The following is a 16,828-nucleotide window of genomic DNA, read 5'->3' on the forward strand; positions in this document are numbered from 1 at the left end:
ATGAAGGCAGGAGAAGGTCTCCAGAGGTCGTATCAGCCAGCCTCCTGCTCTGAGCACGTCCAACCAGAGCTAGTTGCTCAGGGCTGTTTCTGAGTTCTGAATATCCCCAAGGGTGGAAGCTCTGCAACCTCTCGTGCATCCTGATCAAATATTTGACCACTTCTGTGGTATTTTCTCCCTATTTATTTCCTTAGGATTTCCCACGTTCCTACTTGTGTTCCCTGCCTCTCATCCTTCACTGTGTTTGACAGCAGTCAGATCTGCCCTTACGCTTCTCTAAGGCTGAACAAATCTGTGGCTCTCAGCCTCTCCGGTCCATCCTGTACTGCAGCCCCCTACTCCTCTTGGTGACCCACCTCTGGATTTGCTGCAGTATCTCAGTAGCTTTCTTGTAATGCAGAGTCCAGAACTGGGCAGAGTATTCCAGATCAAGGTATACTTCATATATTATGGTGCTGATGTAGCTTATTTATTCTGGATTTTTCCACTAATTCTATAATGAGATTCTACTTTGAAAACTGGCATATGAAAAATCTTCTAAGAAGCTACAGTATCACGCATTTCAAAATCGGATTTGCTGAATTTATGTATAAAAATGTGCTTATAGAACTAGGATTTCTATACATCCATGTCTGGCAGACAAGATTCTTGTTTCTTTCCAACATAATCATTGCTCTTTTACCTTAAATTAAAAAACATATATAGTGTTTCACTCATATCGAAGATGGAAACCCATGGTGCTTTATTTTAGTCACCTTTCAGAACAGAATGACACCCTGAGTGGATCTTTGCTCTACTTTGTTTTCTCTGTTAGAAAAAAAGAGCAACCTAAACCATGACACATATTTTATAAAGACTGCTTTAACAGGAAAAAAAAAAAAAGATTCCAGAGTATTTTTCACTATCCCAGAGTCGCTCAACTTCAATAGTCAGCACTCACTCTGAAAAATTAGAACAGACTCGGCAAATGAACGAGGAAAGATACTTCCCTGTCAAATTCCAGGGCTGAAATCCCCGATTCACTGAGTGTCTTGGATAGGCTCTGAGCTGATTGAATTGTTTAAAGCAGAGGTTGGAGTATGAGACCCCCCAGAGGTACTTCCCAACCTACATTAATTCATGATTCCATGATTCCTAGCAGAGCTCTCACTGATGAAATGTGTAGTGGTTTCAGGCTTTCCAGTCTCGTTCTGGCAGAATAGTGTCAGATCAGTCTATAAGGTTACTCTCAAAGGCTGATAGTTTCATCCTTCATAAGGCTTCTTTGTAAGGGAAAGGTGGAGAAAATGGAATATTTAAAGAAAAAAAAAAGAGAAAACAAAAAACTCTGAGCAAATTGGTGTGAAGTATCATTATATCAAAAGCAATGACACTGCTTCAGGGGCCAACAAAACATTTTGAAAACAGGTTGCTAGCCTGGAAGATCAAAGGGATAACCAGCAAACAATACTTGTACTTGACATCTGAGCCAACATATCTCTCTATGGAGGTGAACATTAAAATCTTATTTTTCATTCTCATTTGTCTCAGACATTTTAGAATTGGATTTACTCTTTTTTTAGACTAGGACATTTTTACTTAATATCTGGAAAGCACTGTCAAAACCTGGTTGGGGAAAAAGTGAATGTAAGAGGACAGTCTAAATTCTTGTTTTTGGAACTGTTAACTTCAGGAATAAAAACAAATCACTGGGGTCTATGACTAAAAAAAGAATTGATGAACATGATGGCTACAGTAACTTGATTATATCTGATATATGACCCTTTTGATATTTACCAAATAAGGCTTTTCTCCTGGCTCTAGACAATTTGGGCTTTTTAGCCACCTCTACCACAAAGGTTGCTCCTCCTATTTAATGTACTTTGTTTATTTGCATAGAGGTCTTAATTGGTGCTTTTAACAAAACCAATGAAAATGAAACTTGTTCAAATATCTTCTTTCTCTCCCTGCTCCCCTTTATCTGTGTCAAAGTATTCAAATTTTTAAAATAAAAAAGAGTAAAATTCTGTAAATAATTTAGTGTATTCAGGCCAGCACCCAGTGGCTCAAGGGCTTTTATTCTTGATTTCATTCAGGACTTGCCACATCCTAGCATTCCACCTGGTAAGACTGTTCCTACGCTTTCATACTCATGGGCAACCCTGTCACTCTCTTAAAGTACTTTTTGCTGATTTCTGGTAGAACAGCAGTTAAAAAGTGCTCATATGCCAAGAAAAAAGCAAACAGCATTTCACAATGACTCTATTTAGCTTTGTCTGGACAAGATTTCCTCCTAAGACTTTACAGCTCCTCACTGACAAGTCTTGCCTGTCTCTCAATAGCATTCAATCTACCCCTTCTTGAACGATCGTTTCCAGATCAAGTCTTCTTCCTTGTGCCACATTTATGTTAGTTTTTATTGATAGTTTAGGGACAATTTTTGTAGTCTTGCCTCCTCCACAGCTCTACATTGGCTTCAGTGGCAAGATTTAGCATTTAAGAACTGTAGGATCTGGCCCACCAGGTACTGAGGTCTTTCTTGTAAAGCTGAGGTTTTCCTCCTTCCTTAGAGGAAGTCCAAGACAGACTTGTACTATATAAGTTATATATATAATGATATAGTTGTATATATAAGTTACACACATAAAGCTGTGGAGATGAGGGGTAGGCTGCCTTTATCACTTTAAGTATGGGTCTCCCTACCTGAAAACTTCCAAATGCAGGTGTCATTTTTTCAAACAGGGTTTTATAGTTCTCCTTAACGCTTGTTAATAGCTTTTTTTGGTGTAACAGCTAAAGTTGGAACTCTTCACAGTTTTCAAGATGAAAGCTCTGATTATTAAGTGCTTTGGTCCTAACTTCTATATACTGCCAGAAAACAGGTTCTACGCCCTGTCTCTGTATGGGTGCAGATGTACAACAAAATACCATATATCCCCACACAGAAGAGGAAATTGAGCTACTCTTTCAGTGTGTAGTAGCCAACCGTGCCTATCGCTTCAGTCGAGGGAGGGCAGTTCCAGTTGCCACTGCATTTTAGGAATCATGTCAGCTCTGAGGCTGCTGGACAATATATGTTGCTGTGTACTATGAAGGAGTAGGCTGCAAATTTCGGGTTTGGAAGGGGAGGGGGAAGAGGGCTTAGCACGTACATGCGAAAAGTGAACTAGGATGGACAGAAAGGTGACAATTGTAGCCTTCATCGTTGGGCCCTCGGGGAAACGAAAAGCAACGCACAGTCCCTACGTGGCCTGGTGGCTGAGGGGCTGATCTTCACTTTGTGTTTTGCGACATACAATTTACCGTCTCGCTGTATTTTACAACCCTGGCCTGTCAGATTGTGGAAGTAGTAGATCAAAACACTGCTTTAAACACTACGTTGTTTCCAAGGCCACTTCCCAACCTGGGAGGTTGCCCTGGTATCTGTCTAGTTAAAATCCCCCTGCAGATGCAGCAATGCGTGCTTGGCCTTTGTTTGCATTGGCGTGCCACACGGCGAAGATAAAATGTAAGAAATGGTTAAACCAATTAAGATACCTCTGCAGGAAGGGTCTTGCACCAATTTAACCACCTGGGTTTGAAATCGTTGCATATGAACCATGACAGCTTTTTTCTTAGAAACAAGGCCTTAGTTTAGCATGTCTGCTTTGCTAACTGAAATAATAATAATTCAGGCTAAGTGTTTTTTTTTTTCCTTTTTTTTCTCCTTGCTTTGCGAAGTTGCCTGTTTTTTTTTTCATGTTGTTTTAAACCTTTCTTTCTCTCTACTAGACATCAAGTTTTTGCTTTGGGGATTTTTTTAAAAACAACTAAAAATGAATGCTCCCTGATTTAAAAATAATAATAATAATAATAATAAAAATATTGCTTGAAGGACTTTCATTTTGCACTATAATTTTTCTTTTGCCAGATGTGTCTGACAAGTGCATTTTGGAGATGCCCTCGGTCACGTTCTCTCAGGCCTACTCTGGTATTTCTAATATATCACGGAAGTACCCAATCTTGTAGCCCTCAGTTCTGCCTTTTTTTGACATTTTATTTTTTTTAAGCTTTTTATATATATATATATATATATATTACTTTGTCAGTTTTTTTGCTGTACAAAAAGTCTTAAGATTTAAAAATATTATTTGTATTATATGATGGTGGTATGTTAATGTTACAAAATTATTAATGAAGAAAAAAATTTATTTTTGTTACTGGTCTGTTTCATAATTCTTTTTTAAATTGGTATATTGTAAGATATCTATGCAAAAATGTTATGTGACGCATTTTTATTTAAGAATGTAATATGTGTAATAAACAGTAGAATGTGTTTGGCCTGAGAGTGTTCAGTGTGCCTTGTATATTATTTCTCTATGAAAACTTCTGTGGGCAGTGATACTGTTTTTGAAAATCAGTTAAGGCTATGGTTCTGTAAACACTTATGCACCTAAAACCTATGACTTCCAATTAAGCTTATCAGAATCATATCTGGTGATTTTAATAATTCTTTTTTTAACTGGTATTTTATAATGGCTCAGTTGTTGTTTATACTCATGCTATAACACACATCGCTTTTGGAAAATGTACTCAAGAAAGAAATGATCGAGTCTTGAAACTAGTCAGATTTTCATCTGGCTTATAATTTCTTATAAACTGCTGTTTGCTACTTTACACTGGTTGAAGGTTTCACCTGGTATTGTTTTCATAAAAAAATACACAGAGAGCACTTGCATTGCATTTTATGTGCCTGGCTATCAATACATCTGTCGGTCTGTGTGTCGGAACAGGACTAGACTTTGAGGCTCCGGAGCAGCTGAGCTGCTCTCCAGACCCTGCATCCTGCTGTCTCTCTGGAGTCGAGCACAGCATCGTTTACTTTCCCCCGCCTCCATCATTTAATCTCCTTCCTTAATGTCTGCAAAGCTGCAAACACAGTTTAATCCCACCTGGATGCTCAAGTATTAAAAATACGTTTAGGCAGTAAAAACAGTCATTCTGAGCACTGCTACTTTGCAGTGTCATGGCATAAAACAAAGGGACTGACTGTTTCAAGTCCAGTCTGTATCCCTTTAGCTATTGCTAAGGGGATTTTCTCTTGTGTTCCCACGTTGCAGCGACTTAAGTGGGTGCTGCATACGGACATCTCATAGGGCAAATTTGCTAGCTTCTATTTCTGAGGCAATAAGCCTCCCTGGTGGAAGATCTACTGGTATTAGTAATGTCAGGCAGATAGAGGATAGAAATCCCGACCTAACATCTGCATCTGAAAGTCAGATGACTGTTCTAACGTAGTCATTTATACTCCCTCTGTAGTTAATGAAGAGAGAGGCATGTCCAGAAGTGATTCACTCCAGGGCATGAGGGGAATGCAAAGGGAGCTGAGGTGACATCAAGCAATTCTGGAAAGCCACGTGGTAAGTTGGAAGATAAAAGTTGCAGTGATGCACCTGGCTGCTCGGATTACTCAGGATGTACCAGATGTTTGATGATGGACACAGTATGTATTGTTGGTGTGTATGTTATTAACAACACTTGAGCACTGGAAGAGAGCTCAGCACAGGCAGAAGTTTGGGATTGTGATCCAACTAGTTAAAATTTCACAGTGCTCTGTCTGGTTCTGTGTAGCAGTGGTATCTTGGTGTCACTCATGGAGCATGGTTGACACAGGCAGACAGTCATAAGTAGTTGTCATCCCACCATAAAAAATACATTGCAGAAAACAATGGTCTGTTTTTAGACATGAAAATAGTATACAATAGTGTAATAATTAGAGCTAAATTTAACTACAACTATAATAATTGTTTTGTGTAAGAATTATAGAATTTTGGATTTATAGCTTTTTTTCTCATAAACACAAAATTTGTTTTATATTCTGTCTTCCTTGAAAACCTCTGGAAGTTTTTAGCGTCTTACCTACCTTTCACCTTCTGATAGACATATGTCTAGTCTAGGATATTTCTAGTCAAAATCAGTCATCTGTACACCATCTACGAGAGAGACTGCTTGCTATGAAACTCTTAAAAGGGCAGATTTTTCTCTCACGCACCCCTTTTTGGCTTTATCTCATCTTTCCTGGTGGGAATAAATGAGAAAAATGCTAAAAGTGAATGAAAGTGGGAGTTTTCCACCAGACTGCATCAATTTTAATCTAAAACTACAAAGGAGACTCCAGAGGCTTTCTCCCATGTATTCCTTCACAGGGCTTCAGATTCACTAATTGTTTAGGTTCTGGAAGGATCCAGTCTAACTGGCATTAGGAATTCCAGTCCCAATCCCATGAGATGTGTGAGGGAGCAATATCACTTAAAAAAGTATTTCTAGATATCCAGGAAGGATCTCTGAGAATGGGAACTTTCCTACCCTCCAACAAAAGCCTCTTAAACCTTTTGGCAGAAAGCTGCAAAATAAAGTACATGTTCCTGAAATTCACTGAGGACAACCTTGGCCTTCTGAAGTGAGTATTTTGCTTCCTAAAATGTAAATTTCTCTGCACCGCTTTCCTGTGACCCTGAGCTTCTGCTTCTGGTATGTTGGGAGATAAGCTAGAACTCAGCTAATTTGGGAAAGGAATGATAAAAAAGCCTCTGTGATGAGGAAATTAAATGGGAAACAATAAGAGCTGCTAAAATATCACCTAAGAGTTTATGATCTGTGGCACAGATGGAAGATTTCAGTTTTGGGCCATTACTTTTCCATTCAAAGTGACCAGAGTAGCTCCAAGATGTGACAAACTCCTGACATCCGAGGTGTAGCATCGCCATTACTAAACCCCAGCTGTTCCCGTTCGGCTGTCGTCCCAGGAGCTGGTTTTCCAGGAGTCAACTACAGGGGAACAGTTTCAGTGACTTTGACCCAAAAAGGCAAATCAAAGGCGTTTCTTCAGCACAGGAGCCATTATTAGGTTGACTCGTTCTGTAGCCTGAATTAGACATAATTAACAGCCCTTCCTTCCTGTCACAGCCGAGCTTCCCACAACTCCTGCAATTCAGGAGTGGGGCAAAGCAGCAGAGCAGGTCTTCTTATACAGCAGGATCAATTCCTCCTCTCCTCCTTCTCCACCATTGCCAAGGGTCCTCAATGCAGGCCCTGCAAGGGGATAAAACCCTCTCCTTCCTCAGCACGGGGGCTGCTCAAAGTGAGGGAGTGTGTCAAATGGCTGCCACGGCGTGAGGTGCCTCAAAATGGCTGCCGCTGTGGCGGCCATGCTGAGCGCAGCGTGGCAAGGCACCCACAGGCGCAGCTGTTTTAGTTATTGCAGCCTCACGGTAAGTGCTGCCCAGCAGAGTGAAGCAGGTTTTCCCTCAAGTGGGGGAAAAAAAAAAAAAACCCAAAAAGCATGTTTTGGGGCTCTGGAAGGGCTCTGTTTCCGCACGGAGATGGAGGTGTGCAGAAGCTGAAGGGAACAGGTGAAGGGAAGAAGACAGCTCTGATAAAAAGTGTAAGCGGATTTTTTTTGGTGTGTGTGTGTGGAAGTAGTTTTGTTATTTTAATAGAGCAACACACAGGGGCAGTTTTAAATGACTTTTTCTTTATTTTTTTTTACAGAAGTGAAGCGGGAAAAGAAAGCTTCTGCTCATGTTCAAGTTTGAGTGCAGTGAGGTATTAGTGGAGCTGTGTGGGGAGGAGCTGCTCCAGGATGCTGCTGCAGACCCTTTAGGTAAAATTTAACCAAATATTGTCACCTCATAGTGGCCACGGAGCCCAAGAATTAGGGGTAAACAGTTGGGAGGGAGCTTTGTGGGATTTTTTTGTTTTGTTTTTTGAAAATCATTTGTAAAATGCTTCAGAAAACCCATAGTTTCATGAGAAGGATATAACCGACTCACAGCTCCTGCATAATTTTTACTTGATTGCAGTGCTGATTATCTTACACTGAGATGGTGCTGAAAACAATATGGTGCCAAGACCACTTTCAGTGCACTTTGGGTTTGTGGGGTTTTTTTTTAGTTTTTGTTTGAAAAAGAAAATGTAGATGCTGGATAATTTGCTGGATAAACACTGGATAAATTGAGAAATTTTATGATTTTCCACAAGCCATGTGCCTGATGTCTGACTCCAAAGACCTATTTAGATTGAAGGACTAACACAGTCTTTGCACCACATAAATTCAAGCCTTACCAGCTATGATTGCTTTTACATGTGTCAGACATCAGCAGCTCTGCAGATGGATACACATCCATTAAAAAAAAAAAGAGAGAGACTACATAGGGTGTTGTTGTTGTTGTTTTTTGGTGAGGAAATACGTGTTAATGCGGTTCCCAGTGTACTCTGCAAAAGGCCAAAAAAATCCCCTTTAATTGAAGAAGGTCAATTCTCTGTCTCAGTAGGGATCTTTACAAATAAATGCTTGTAAACATAAGGGGCCATATGCATTTGAATCACAGCTAGGGCTTTGCTGACGTGGGCTGTGAGATGTTGGTATTTTGTGATACCAGTGCAACTTTGCTTTCTCAGCTAGGAACTGGAAGCAATAGTAGGAACTGCTTGTCAGGGTAATAGTGAAGATCACATGTTTTGAAGAGTAATTGTTAAGAATAATTAACATTTGCTTGGTAGTAAGCAGGTTTTTTGTTTGTTTGTTTTTTTGTCTTCTTGAATACCTACTGACATAAGAGACAAAAAAAAAAAAAAAAAAAAAAAAGGAAAAAAGTAATATGGCTATGTAAAAAAAACTCTGAGACCAAAGCAATACAAATAGAAGAGGCTGTATGTTAAAATCCTTGGGAGTGTTTGAGAGCATCCTTACTCCTGTCTCTTCCTTTGTATTCTGAGTACAGAGATTTATTGATTCTTGCCATGCTTTTTTAAAAAAAAAAAAAAATCTGTCATAAAATGAAATAGATTTAAAAAAAAAAAAGTGAAAAGTACTAAAGGATCTGATATCTGATTATGATATTTCTGCTGGCAGCCATTCTTTTGGTCCTGAAAGGAGCAGCCTCCTGCCATCGTTCTGCTCTTCCAAATGGCTGTGATTTTAACAAGAACAGGAGGAGGCAAATGGAGAGAGCAACATTTTCTGCGGGAGACCATTTCTTTCCTTGGCATTAATAATGCAGCAAATTAACAATCTCCTTTGAGTACCGCTCCTTTGTGTGATGACAGCCTAGTATGTCATATTTCGTACAGTACCATAGTTTATGACTAATACTCTCATCAGATGCTACATGCACAGTCATGTCACAGACTTCCAAATGGCAGTAACAATGAAGATATTTTTCAAGCTTTACACAGCCTTTTTTTTTTGCTTCCTGTCTCTCATTTTTGAAGAAGTTCATTATCACTCTACCTTAAGCACATTTCCCATCTTGTGGGTCACTAGCCCACCCCTACACACACTAACACCACCAATCAAGCTGTGAAATCTTTCCAGCAAGCCCTAAATCCATGTGATATCCTCCTGGACTAGTGTTTCATGTGGAAGCTGCAAGAGGCCTCAGGATAGAGCCCTGACAGGGGGACAGTTGGGACTGTGGAGGCATTCAGATGGAGCAGCCTGGGCTGCTCAATGTGTTTTTAATGAAACTAATAAATATAGCCATCGAATGAATAGAGCTAATTGACATGGGGAGTTACCAGCTCCTCCCTCCATCTGCAGGCTTTTCAGGAGCAGAACAGAATAAAGAAATCTCAAAGGTGACACATATATTTTCAATGAAATATTATGCAAAATTTCAAGCAGATTGCTGGATAAAGGAAAATTTTCTACATAAAGCCTAACCTGGTTTTCCTCTTTTTTTCCACAAAGTAGAATCAAACCCTCTCTCACTGTTTCCAGTGAGCCAAGGGGAACATCAGTAATGGAATAGATGAAAAAAAAGAAAGTATAAATTGTTTTTTGTTCCTATTTTCATAAGAGGGGAAAAAACAGCTGTCTCACTGTTTTAAAAAAATAAATAAATAAAAAATAGATGTGAACTCTGAAATGTCTTGGTGATAAACAGGGAAGATTTCCAAGGGAAATCTAATTATGGTAAGGGCTTTGCAGCCCCACAGCCATGACCTCAAGACACCACGTAGGATGAGGCAGCACCCTGTCTCACACTGGGCTGAAGTGGGCAGTCAAGTCTCCTGCTAAAAAACGTCTGCATTTCCACATCTTTTCCCCCCTTAGTGCTAGCTGGCACAATGTTGTCTGCAAATCCAGTACTAAAAGATGGAAACAAGAATGACCTTGAGGATAACTGTGCTGAAATCACAGTGGTATAATCTGAAGTAGGAAGCCAGGAAGAGAAGTTGTTTAAAAATAGGTGCATAGCCAAAAATAAATGCTCTAAATGTATATCAACCACAAGCTTAAAAATAATAACAGGTGAAAGCAGAGTATATGGCAGTTGGAAAAGAACTTGATGTAATGGGAATTTCTGAAAAATGAGGGAATGACAAAAATTAATAGGATACTGTAATATTGCTATAAACTGTAGAAGAAGGACAGTTTAGGTTAGGGAAGAAGGGAACTCTACATGTGTTACTCCCCATTGGACCCCCATAGGTAAGATTTTAGTAGGTGAATAAAATCAGATAGCAAAGAACTGTTAGCAAAATATTTGTTACTAGTAAGGGAGTAAATAAAAGTGATGGCAACACAACTCTGAGGAAGTATCATTCCAAAGGGTCCCTTGCCAATGCTAAAATTTGTAAAGGATACATTTTCTTATAAAAACACAAAATCAAACAAAGAAGCTAGTCAGTGAGCCACAGAACTACAAATGAGGATATTCATAGCCTTATACTGCCCAAAAAGGTTTTTTTTCTAAATTACCCATGAAGATCATGGACCACTTAAAATAGATTTTAAACACTTGATTATCTAATACCTGCATTTATACCTTCCCACCTTATACTCCAGCGTTATACCAAGAAGTTGTCAAAAGTATTCATCCTCTTCTTACCCCTCTCTATAACTCCCTGCCTCAAAACTGTTGTTATTGGAACATATCCAGCTGTTTTCTTGCAATTGTGGGTACGTGCAAAGAAATTCCTACGCCACAGTACAGGCAATAGCCCAGAATCCTTCAAAGCCTCCCTGAGCTGCCTGACCTCATACCCTGCACAGAGTTATGCAGAAATCAAAGAATATAATTAAAGTCATGGGGGGTTACTCCACAGAGGTTTAGGTAAAGAGCTTCCAAATTTGAAGCAAAATTGGGAAAAAGAAAAAAAAAAGTATATTTGTAATTGCAACACAAAGATTATTTGTATTAGGAAGTAAGCCACAGCTCAACTTGCAATGGCAAGAGAGGTGTGATTGATACTATTTTATCTTTAGTTTTAGATATTTAGGAAGGATCTTTGAGAATGGGAACTTCCCTACCCTTCATGACTAGCTATTCCGTGAGTAGATTAGTGTTGCCAGCTCTATCCTGGGCTGCACAGATACCCAAATAAAACACAAGTAGTTCAGAACACACATTTTCTGCAACTCTCCCTTCCCATCCTGTTTCTTAAGTGCTTTGAGTGTGACATACCAAGTGGGCAGCAAAGCTGAGCTCTGACAGGCCAGACAGAAACAGGTTCCAGTGTCAAGCTCACTGGTCCCGATGGCAGTTTTTCCTTATTAGTGGAAGTGGGTCAAAGTCCCCTTTTGGTTTTTCTGTTGTGAATGTTGGTGCTATTTAGCAACTGTTCTAGCTGGATGTTATTTTCTAAAGCTCAGAGTAAGAAACTCAGGAAACAGGAATAGAGCACCCTGACCTCCCAAACTCTTATTTCTCTTATTTCTTTTCTTTGTTCTAGGCAGCTATCTCTTTAATTAGGCAGTTTTAATCAGATAAGGAATGGAGATACAGATAATTAGTGCACTGGATATCTCAAGATTGATTATCAAGTCATATTGTTCAGGTTTCACACCTCCTATGGATTATCCAGCTAGAAACCTTATGATAGAATAAATCTTCCTGTGTAACCCTATAAGTATGTGAGATTACCTTTAATAAAGTGCTCCTTTGAAATATTTCAAGTAAAATACATTCACACTTGAGATTCTCTACTTCATGAAGATATGTTCAGAACTGTCTCTGGAATTCAGATCTAAAATCACTACTTCTTCCACCAACCCTAACATTGGTCATGTTTCTGTGAAAATCAGAATCTAGTTTTTCATTGAGTTTACACATACGGGTTCTAAATGTTTAAATAAAACGTGAAACTTGTCTGTTAATACTTAAAACTATTGGCAATATTTTTCCATATTTGCCACGTGTGGGAAGACTTTGTAACATGTCATAAACACACCACCACTAACTATCCTTTGGTATTCAAATGATGCTCAGGAGACTTAGGAAAGGTGAAGTTTTGCATGGCATTTTCTTCCTTTTTTTTTTTTTTTTTTTTTTTTTTTTTTTTTTTTTTGCTTTACTTGCTATTTATGAGGCTCTTTGATACTAATTTATAGCTTTCAAAAACATAAGTAATTTATTTGTAGAAGACAAACATTAATAAAAACCCCAGATCTTTTTAATGCTTAGCCCTCGGTCTTCCATTGAAACTGAAATGTGAAATAATTCAGAAATACAAATTCCTCTTAAAAAAGCTGGGAATGTGATGCCATTTTTATAACCCTATATTATGATATAATTGGTCCCTCGCCCACCTACCATATTTAGGAAAGAGAAAAACTGCAAAGATGAATTACATGTGATAGGGGAAAAAAAAAAAGAGAAAAAAAAGGAAAGAGAGAGACAAAGAGACCCTCATAACTGCAGCAGAGAAGACATAACTTGCAGTTCGGGAAAGACTTCCAAATAAGTCTTGAATCGTGTGCTTAAAGGTAAAATTAGGATATAGAAGGATTTTACATGCTGACTAGAACAGCCTGTTTTTATTTCATAAAAAGTCTTATTTAAGATCTTGCTTGTTTTCTCTGACAGGAGAATTGATAATTGCAGGACAAGATTGACCCAGGCTTTTGAGGAGCTGATGCCAGCAGGTCAGTTGAACCATATCCTAAAGAGGGGACTAACTGGTGGAGTTAAGCAGTTGTTTAAGGAATCTGTTGGGGAAGACCATGAGAGGTAGCATTTATATTTATATGAATTTATAAGCACAGTGGCATAAATTAGGAGCAAATCCTCATTCATCCTCACTTGCAAATATCTGAGTGCTAGGAAAAATGATTAATGAACAAGTTCTTATTTATATTCTGGTACCTTCATATTGCCTTGGGTAACAGGGTCTTTCTGCTGGAGTTAAGAACAAATTCTATTAAATTATCACGAGGTATATATAGCTCTCCTATAAATGAGAATCTGACCCCAAATCTTAGGAACTCCAGAATGAAAGAATAGCATTTTTAAAAAATAAAGGGCATGAGGACCTTAAACCCAGACATGTAATTGCTTCACAGACATTCATCATTCAAAAACAGAAGACAAAAAGCTTATTAGGGATGGTGGGAAACATTAAGACATACCCCAGGAAAATCAGGAGTAGTTCCCCTGAAATCAACGGCTTGATGTAAAGCGAGCCTAAGGGCGAGACAGGATTCGAGATAACATTTGCTCAAGTTACCTCCCTTGCTATTAGAAGCACTGTCAGCTGCAGCCGGGCCTATTTGGAGCTGCAGCACAGGAGGATAAAGGCTGAAAGGAAGAACGCTGGAGAACTAATTAACAAGTTACCAGCTGAGTGGCTTTCATTATTTTGAAATGTAAATGCTTTTGTTGATTAAATCTGGACCGTTACCTCTGCTTTGTGATAGAGGAAGTTTTATCTGAAGTGAAAAACGATAAATCAAAGAGCTTTGTGTTGTTGTGATGGCCCCTAAAAGAGCTGATCTGCTGGGGAATGTCCCAAGAACGTTCAGAGTGCTAAAAATATGAGCTGCTACATTGGAAACTATGCTCTGCATATGCAGAAAGGAAAAGGGCTGCGCAGTTTAACAAGATTTGGGGTCTTGGTAATGTTTCATGTAAATATAAATTCCAGTGCAGGACAGGCAAAAATCTCTTCTAGGATATTGGTGTTGTTTTTGATTTTTTAGTCCACTGTTACATGTAGAATTCCTGTTCATGAAATCAACATTTCTGCACATGTGAAAAAGGAATGTGTTTTGGGTTTAGATGCCTTCCCAGTTGGCTTGCACGAGAGTAATCACCTAACTTAAATACCTCCTGAAAAGTGTATTTTTGTATATACAAGGCCAAATTCTATCTGGTTGTAGGTCAGGATGAAGCCAAAACACTGAAAGTTACAAACAAAACCAAACACGGTTGCAATAGAGCTTTCTTATGAGCGAAATACCCAAGTTTGTGTATTCCCCAGTGAGGGGATTCCCCCACAGTCTGGCTGAAGAGCAGGACGGAGCAGGGGAGACTGAGCAGAGCTATGAGTGAGTGGGACCAAAGAGCATGTGCCAAGAGGTGGGGGCCTTTACAAATAAGGGAAATAAGGGAATTCCCCCACATTCTTCAGCAAGGGAGACAAAGGAGTTGGTGAGCTCAGGTGAGAACAGAGGGAGGGAGGCCGGAGTTCGGTGTAGGTGAGCCAGGAAGGCTGTAACTGCTGAGCACCTCGGCCAATGGGGAAAAGGAGAGGGCATCCCTTGCGTGGGAAATTAGGATTAAAGGAGGGCTGCGTCCTCCAGCAATTGGAGAGACCCCACAGGGATATGCCCGGGGGACTCTCCCTTTATTCGAATAAAGTTTTAGGACTCCTCTGTCCTTTTTGGACATTCAGTTCTTGGCAGCGAGATTTTCTGCATACTTACAACATTTCTGGTCCTGTGGTAAGGCCCTCTAGATCTGAAATAGATTGTCAGCCTCCAACCACTGTCTTGACCAAGGCCAGGAACCAAGACCATAGCATTTGTTTTCTGCTGTGCACTTTATTTCTGTCTTTATTCCAAGTACAGTGGGAGACCCCAAGGTATTTCACTGCCAGAAACCATAGTGATCTTCTGTCTACCTGGAAAGAGTTTTATATTAAATGGAATTACGCAGATATAGAATGGCCAAATGATCAACAGGATCATCTGAAATATTTTTTCATAGCCATGCATCCCAGTTAGCCTGTCAAAAATAACAGAATGGGGGTACTATAAATTTCACATAAATCCTGAGCAGTATTTTTCATTAAGTTTGGGGTCAGAGCTTTGGTCAAACTTGCAGTCATGGGGATATCCTCAGCTCTGCTGTGCTGCTTATTGCTCAAGCCCTCAGACTGCAGAGAAAATCTTTGTAGTGTTTGACAAGCTCCTGGAAGAATTGGGACAGCTTTATGATATATTGGCTACAGCAGGAAATATCTTCTGTTTCTTAGTGTGCGGAAAATCTCGCCGTCAAGAACTGAATGTCCAAAAGGAGACAGAGGAGTCCTAAAACTTTATTCGAATAAAGGGAGAGTCCACCGGGTATATCCCTGTGGGGTCTCTCAAAATGCTGGGGGACGCAGCCCCCCTTTTATCCTAATTTCCCGACCGAGGGACGCCCTCTCCTTTTCCCCATTGGCCAAGGTACTCAGAAGTTACAGCCTTCCCAGGCCGCCTACACCGAACTCCGGCCTCCCGCCATCTGTTCTCACCTGAGCTCAGCAACTCCTTTGTCCCCCTTGCTGAAGAATGTGGGGCAATTGCCCTATTTCCCTCCTTTGTAAAGGCCCCCATCTCCTTGCAGATGGCTCTTTTTGTCCTTCTCGGCTCATGGCTCCACTCAGTCTCCCCTCCCTTTGTCCTGCTCTTCAGCCAAACTGTGGAGAAACCCTTATTGATGAATACAGAAACTTGAGCATTCCGCTCATTAGTTAACAGAAAAACTCATTCAGTCCAGACACGCAGTGAGACTTTATTTTACCCATTCAAGAAATAGAATCATCACTTCTTACTTAAAATCAAGTATATATTTATTCTTTCCTGTTTTGCTAGTGTTACAGTAGCACCCAGAAGAACTAATTGGGGGCAGGGTGTTAATTACACCAAGTGTTGCACAAACATATAAAGGAAAATCTTTGTAATAAAGGTATTGCCTTCTAATTTAAGAGAAAGCATCAGAATTGAGGGTAAAAGGAATTGGGGGGGAACACATGGTTATATAGACAAGCAGTAAAAATGTAAAATTGGTGAAAATTTAGACTTCTCACTTTTTTTTCTGCAATCACCCCACTAAGGTGATAGCAATCTGGTAAGTAGAAATCATGTGTTCCTTTTAAATACCTTAATACCTTGGCTTTTGGCTTTACCAGCTAACTTGCAGCTATCTTTACTTGGGGTGGGGTGTGTGTGTGTGAAAAATGCAGACTGAGCTTTCCGTGTGTGTTTAATTCAACACTAGCAGAACACTGTCCCAAATGACTTACACCCTCTCAAACAATGATAGCTCTAGGAAGAAGCAAATATTGACACTCCAATAATGTTTGCCCAGCAATCAGTGAGCAGTATACAGCAGTTAGGGCATCTTTGTTGCAGGAATCAATTAGCAAAATGGAGAATTGAGATTCTCTAGTTAGAAATATGTAATAAATGCTGACTTTACTGAAGAAGTCAATGCTGCATATCTTTCTGAAGCTGTATGTTTATCTGATTCTAAGTCAGTACTACTTAAACCCGTCACTCCATCTGAACCAGTATCTACACCTTCCATTTTAATGTTATTTCCCACATCTGAAAATAGCATTAGCATGCAGCCCTGCAGCAACCACCTTGTCCACTGTGCTGCCTCCAGAAATGATCAGCACCAGCTTTGCTAGAGGAAGTAATTCTGCAGCTGAGGAGATACTGAAAATCTGCCCCAGGGGAATCTGTCCTCCTATTCCCATTAACTGCATTGTGTCCTTGAAATAGAATTCATACACCTTGATTAGGTGGCAGATATTTTCCTCCTGCAAACACTTATTTCCTTCTCCTAGCTTGACTAATGCTAAGATTAGCCTTTCC

This window comes from Tinamus guttatus, unplaced genomic scaffold (genome assembly GCF_059628265.1).
Source record: "Tinamus guttatus ecotype Peru unplaced genomic scaffold, ASM5962826v1 Tinamus_guttatus_pri_ptg000197l, whole genome shotgun sequence".
Lineage (NCBI taxonomy): Eukaryota > Metazoa > Chordata > Aves > Tinamiformes > Tinamidae > Tinamus > Tinamus guttatus.